The sequence below is a fragment of the Lactuca serriola genome, chromosome 3 (genome assembly GCF_051521515.1).
Source record: "Lactuca serriola cultivar US96UC23 chromosome 3, Lser_US96UC23_V15, whole genome shotgun sequence".
NCBI lineage: Eukaryota > Viridiplantae > Streptophyta > Magnoliopsida > Asterales > Asteraceae > Lactuca > Lactuca serriola.
Window position 1 is genome coordinate 6,468,922 of NC_136410.1, and position 6,862 is coordinate 6,475,783.

The following is a 6,862-nucleotide window of genomic DNA, read 5'->3' on the forward strand; positions in this document are numbered from 1 at the left end:
GGCATTTTGGTCATTTGGCACACCATAACCTTGGGGGATCAGATCTAGCAGTCATAACTTCGATTTTACACCATTGGAGAGCTGAAGAAGGCGATTTTAGAGCTTGAAACCCATTTTCTTTTCATCTTTCCAAGTCATTTGTAGTTTCTTTATGCAATTAGACTTTTGTGATTGTTATTTTGTTGCCATGGGTGGCTAATTTCTCTATATTGGTTAACTTTGGTTAAAACCTTTGAATATTTGTGGGTTTTTGAAGGATTCATGCTAGATTATCAATTATCTTATGTTTATGGTTATGGATCATATTTCTTATGCTTGTTTAATGCTTTGATCATGAGTTTGGCACTTGAACGAGCTATTGTTAGTTAATTTTTTTGGTTTTGCATTGAATCATTGAATTAACTTAGAACAAGGGATTTATGATGGTAAAAATCATCTCTAGTTTATGAATCATAGTTCCTTTAAACTAATAAATCTATTATAAAAACCTATTTAGTTGATGTAGGGTTAGCATGTTTATGATTTAGAAATGTAAACATGTCGGGTCTGGTCCTACCCTTAAATGGTTAATTTTTCCAGTTTGATCGTGTCAACCTATAAACTTAAAATGGTTGAAATCTTTTACCCAAACATGTTTATTTTATGTTAGGTTCGTATCGGATTAATGTGTCCTGTTATTTTTTGTCAGTTTAAAATGAAAATTAATTAAAGGATGATCAGAGTGAAGTTTAGGGATCAGTCTCGAGATATTTTTGAATGAACATGTACAACTTTGATTTGAGAATATATATATATATATATATATATATATATATATATATATATATATATATATATATATATATATCATCTTTTTACACCATTAGTTAAGGGCAATGCCAAAGGGCGTTATTCCAACGTGACAATGGAATAACGGCGTTATAACACCCAAAACACCGCCCCTGGTCCCTGTTATTTGGCGTTACGTTAATAGTCATTAGTGTGGTAACGGGACGAAACGCGTATAATGGTCACTTTTTCGACCATTTGACAACGGTCAAGAAAGTAAATAAAAAATCCATTTTAACTCCGATATACATACATATATATATATATATATATATATATATATATATATATATATGTATATATATATATACACACACACACACACATTTAACTTCCTTTTTTCACCTACAAAATTCATCAATTTCTCTCAATTACACATTTCTTTCAACTTCCTTATCTTTTCTATTTTTCTATTTACAAAAAAGTGGATTTATTGATCCGTTCCATACATACAACGATGGTAACGACCACAATGATATATTCGTGAGTATGATGCACCAATATTCGACAGACATGTTATCGCCAGAGCCAGCTCTACTACTGACAAGGCGTGTGGAGTCAAACAGAGATTGTGAAGAAGGGCATAGACGTCTAGTACACTATTATTTTGCGGATAATTGTGTCTACCAACCTAGCGATTTAAAAAGAAAGTTTCGTTTGCGAAAAAATGTGTTTCAACGGATAGTCAATGCATTCGAAAGCAGGTAATTGTTTTTTAGATAACATAAATGTACTTTTTAGATTATTGTTTCTTAGATAACATAAGTACACACTTTCTACAAATTAAATACTCCATCCGTCCCAAAATTATTGTCTACAGACAAAACACACAGATTAAGGAAACATTAGTTACCACTAACTTTATTAAATGAAATAACATTTTTACCTTTTTGTTGCATTTAATTCCATGGTAGTTGCATTGAATTTCATGGTAGTTTCACTAATAATGAGGGGTATTTTGGTAAAATGATGATTTATTTTTAGAAGTAGAATATTATTTTGGGACAAAACCAAAAAAGAAATGTGGACTATTATTATGGGACGGAGTGAGTATATTGTAACATTCAAAAATCCAGATATTCCATTTAACCCCCTTGAAGTATTTTACTTGTGGCTTTGAGGACCCTTAGTATGTTGGGCGTACATATGTGTAAGCTTAGCGTACATGAGCGGATGCATCGAGTGACTTAGGCTCGTACGCGGGGCGTACCGAGGCCGAGGTCTAAAACCCTAATAATTGGACTTGCATCATATTTAAACGTTCTTAAGCTATTTGGACCTTACCTTAACCAGCCTCCATCACTTTCAAATGTCCCTAAAACCCTAGAACTGTTGTCTGTACCTCTTAAGCTTGAAAGTGCCTCAAATACCTCCTTTTTGGTGATCTAGCAAGGAGAAAGAAGTGGAAGCAAGCCTTGAACGTGGGAAAAGCTTTTGGATCTTTCATTTGGAGCATCTTGGGAAGCTTATGGAGGTAAAAAGCTCATACATTGCTCTTGTTTAGGATTAGTTGAGTTAGAGTTTAGTTTTGAGTCATTTCTCGGTCCATGAATCTTCTCTTGTGAGTTTGGACAACTCCAAAGGTTAGGGGTGTTAGATCTAGGTCCCCTTGTCTAGTTTGAAGCATAAAAATGATAGCTTGATGGTTGTGGTGACTTGTTGCATGAGCTTAAGAGCTTAAAATGAGACTTAATGGATTAAACATGGTATTGGGTTCTCTCTGTAACAGCCCGAAATTCAGGTAAGCTTTATGACCATTCTATTTTGAGAATTGGCAAGATGAGTCCCTTAAAATTGTATGTTAGATTTGTGAGTACGTTGGGCGTAATGAAGCGTACACCACGCGTACTCACGCGCTTATTTTGGACGCGGACTCGCCCGGGTACGCTGGGCGTAGGGTGCCCAGATGCAAACCCTAATTTCTGGCTTGTGCACTATAAAAGGAACGTTAAGTCCTTTACCCTCGCCCGGGTACGCTGGGCGTAGGGTGCCCAGATGCAAACCCTAATTTCTGGCTTGTGCACTATAAAAGGAACGTTAAGTCCTTTACCCTAGCCACCATACCTCAATGAGTGAACCCTAAGAGAGCAGAAAACCCGTTTTGAGCTTGTGTGTGTGTTCTTAAGCTTGAAGGAGCCTTTTTAAGGTGAAGAAGGAGAAGAGGAAGCCACTGTTGGAGCTAGAAGTTGGAGAGCAAGAGTAGATCTGAGTTCTATAGAGGTTAGATCTCCTTTTTGAGGTAAAAAGCTCAAAGCTTTCCTTGAATTTCATGAGTTTTGCTTTATGGACCCATTTTAGGGTTTTTGGTTCAAAGGTGGAGACTTTGTGTGCAAAGAGTCTCCATGAGCTTAGATATGGCCTTTCCCAGTGTAATATGTGTTGAGGATTCATAAAAATCCAATCTTGGTCATGGATTTTGAGTCATGCATGGGTTAGGGTCTTAATGTGGAAAGAGGAAAGGTGTTTTGAGTGATAGATGATCTTTTCAGCCATGCAAGGCTTAAAGACTTCGACTTTATGGAGTAAGGACCCTTAGGGAAGTTAGATCTGGAATATGAGTTCTTGTCTTAACCGTTTAAGACCAAAATACTCAATATGGTTGAACTGGGATTTACGTCGGGCGTAATCCCAGTACGCGTAGCGTAGGGGGTGACGCACCCCGATTCTGTGAAGGGACCGGGTACACCCAGCATACATGTTTGGTACATGCAGCCTAACCCGGAGGGTTGACTTTTAGGGTTTGATCAACTTTAGGGTATTTGAGCCATGAGAGGGGTAAAATGGTCTTTTATCCTTCTAAGAATGACAGGAAAGGAAAGAGTCTAGCCTTGTGGAAATGTATTAATGATAAGTATTTGTTATAATTAGGCAGAGACTAGATCTTATCTCATAGAGTCTGAGATTTCCGAGTTACTGAGTTACCCGACGTGAGTCTTCTCACTATACTGTACCCGGAAAGGTACCTATGTGTGACCGGAAGGTATTGTATGCTATGAGATGCATGTATTGTATGTTATGCGTTGCATGTTATGTATGCGTTATGTATGTGATATGTATGCTATGTATGATATGGGCCGGAAGGCATTATGACATGGACCGGAAGGTCAGGGAGCCATGGACCGGAAGGTCGGTATGAGTAGGACCGGAAGGTCTACTGGGACTGGGACAGAAGTCCCTTGAGACACATGGACCAGAAGGTCGTGTAGAGTATGGCATGGAAAGGCGTATGTGTGTAAGTGGTATTTGGGGAACTCACTAAGCATTTATGCTTACAGTTGTTGTGATACGTGTTTCAGATACTAGCGAGGACCGTGGTAAGGCGCCGGCATGACCCGTACACACAGAGAGAAGATTTGATTTGTGATCTTGGGATATGTTTTGAATTGATAACTGTTGTGGAATACTTTTGAGAATGTTTTGTATATGAAAATTTTGGTTGTTGAAAAATGAAAAATTTGTTTTGAAAATTACATCATTACACTCTCATGGCATGCAAGGGCATAAAGTTGCCAACTTTATCCCCAAGGACCTTAGAAACTACCTAGATTTGGAATTGGAGCGTGAAGTCCTTGTGTATTAAGCACTTAATGGATGTTGTGCTTTACCAACTGGCAGAGTTTGGATACTTACCTCCCACTGGTAGAGTTTTCACAGCAAATATCATGCTAGTATTGACCGACCCCCATTCGAGATGTTGTATGGAAGAAGATGTATGACTCCAGTTTGTTGGGGGGAGGTTGGCCATCGAGTCATGGGAAGCACCGAAGTAGGGCTTAAGACCACTGATTTAATTTAACAGGTGTGTGACAAGCTGCGAGTTGCAAAGAGGCATCAGAAAAGCTATGCTAACCGATACCGTTCGGATCTCGAGATTTAGGTGAGGGATTTTGTACTGCTGAAGGTGTCGCCCTGGAAGGGTGTCATCTACTTTCGAAAGAGAGGCAAGTTGGTACCCCAATCTATTGGTCCATTTAGGGTCTCTGCTTGATTTGGCAAGTTTGCGTATTGATTGGATCTCCCTAATAAGCTGAGTTAGATCCATAACACATTTGATGTGTCTCAGCTACGAAAGTGTATAGGATGAGGATGCAGTCATTTCATTGGATGATATTCAGATGGATGAGAGCCTGAACTATGTTGAGAACCCCATTGCAATTCTATATAGAAAACATGGGAAAAGCTTTTGGATCTTGCATTTGGAGCATCTTGGGAAGCTTGTGGAGGTAGAAAGCTCATACATTGCTCTTGTTTATGATTAGTTGAGTTAAGGTTTGGTTTTGAGTCCTTTCTTGGTCGATGAATCCTCTCTTGTGAGTTTGGACAACTCCAGAGGTTAGGCGTGTTAGATCTAGGCAAGGTTCTAAAAAGCTCGCCACGGCTCCGCCATGGCGCGTCATGGCTCCAAGGCTTGTACATGCCGCCAAGCTTTACCAAAACGCCACCTTAACTCATATATGTGTATCAAAATGAATAATAATTGAAAATACATATAAAACTATTAATTATATACAAAATACCGCCTTAAGTTACGCCTTACAAAATACGTGGCTCGCAAAGGCACATAAAAGCTTGAGGCATGGCATTGCCGCCAAGTCAGGCCTTACGTTATTTAGAACCTTGGATCTAGGTCTCGTTGTCTAGTTTGTAGCATAAAAAGGATAGCTTGAGGGTTGTGGTGACTTCTTGCATGAGCTTAAGAGCTTAAAGTGAGACTTAATGGATTAAATAAGGTATTAGGTTCTCTCATGGCATGCAAGGGCATAAAGTTACCAACTTTATTCCCTAGGACCTTAGAAACGACCTAGATTTGGAAGTCGAATGTGAAGTCCTCATGTATTAAGCACTTAATGGATGATGTGCTTTACCCAACCTTTACGTTGGGCGTACCGACCTATACGTTGCACGTACAGCCGAAGAAACTAGTACACTAGGCGTACTTCTAAGGTACGCTAGGCATATGCTCTCCTGTAGGTGTTGGACTTTCGGTGGGCTTTTGGCCCAATTGAACTCCACTTAACCTTGGGCCTAGACCGATTGGGGTTAGATGGGCCTTGGGAATTGTTTTGGGCTATTGATGTCATGATTGGGCCTTATTGGGCCATATGACCCATTATAGTTTTAGACTTTGATCCTAGGCCTATTAGTGAAGGAAATACTTTTCGGCCATCATGGAGGGACATGGCCCTAAGAATTTTGGGCTCTTTGACTAGGTTGTGTTATAATCCTAATTAGGGATATTTGTATATTTATTCAGTGTGAGATTTTGGACTGGTAGTCGAGCAGTTATTGTTTTCAGCACACTGAGCTGAGTCTTCTCATTATAGCAATGGGTCGAAGGCATCAATGTCAACCCATTACTTGATATGAGGTTTCAATAGTTGAATATGCAATGGTTTTGTTATTTGGCATGTTATGTCTTATGTGAAGACCATGGGGGAGCCCATGACACTTGGTAAGACCATGGGGGAGCTCATGGCCCTTGGTGTTGGATTAGTGTCTAAGTCCATAACTATTTTGGTATATACTTGACTCGATGGTGCATGGTCCTTTTGGGTTGCCTTCATCAAAGCAACTTGATAGGATGAATTATGGAGAGAAAGGATTAATTATGATTTATTAATATATTATGAGAATAATATACTAAAGGAGAAATCATATTGTTTAATTAATATTAGTCAAGAATTAATAAGAATTAAGTTTGTGGCTAAAAGACATTAATTAAACTTAAGGGACTAGAACTGTCAATTGTGTGATAGTTGAATATTGGGCTAATGGACTCCATATTAAAAGGGTGGACGAATTCTATGGGGAAACCCATTAGAAATCGTCCAAAGGCCTTTAAGAAAGGAGTACATGGGTTGCTTACGGCCTAAGCATCCAAATTAGGGTTTCCTTGTTAGATAACCCTAATAGCCTCACTATTTAAGGAACCCTTAAGCCCCAAAAACGTAGAGAACTAATTAGTTAGGGTTTCCACACGTTTTTGAGAGCCTCCTTCTCTTTTCTTCTTCATCCTCTTGCTCTTGGTGTTTGT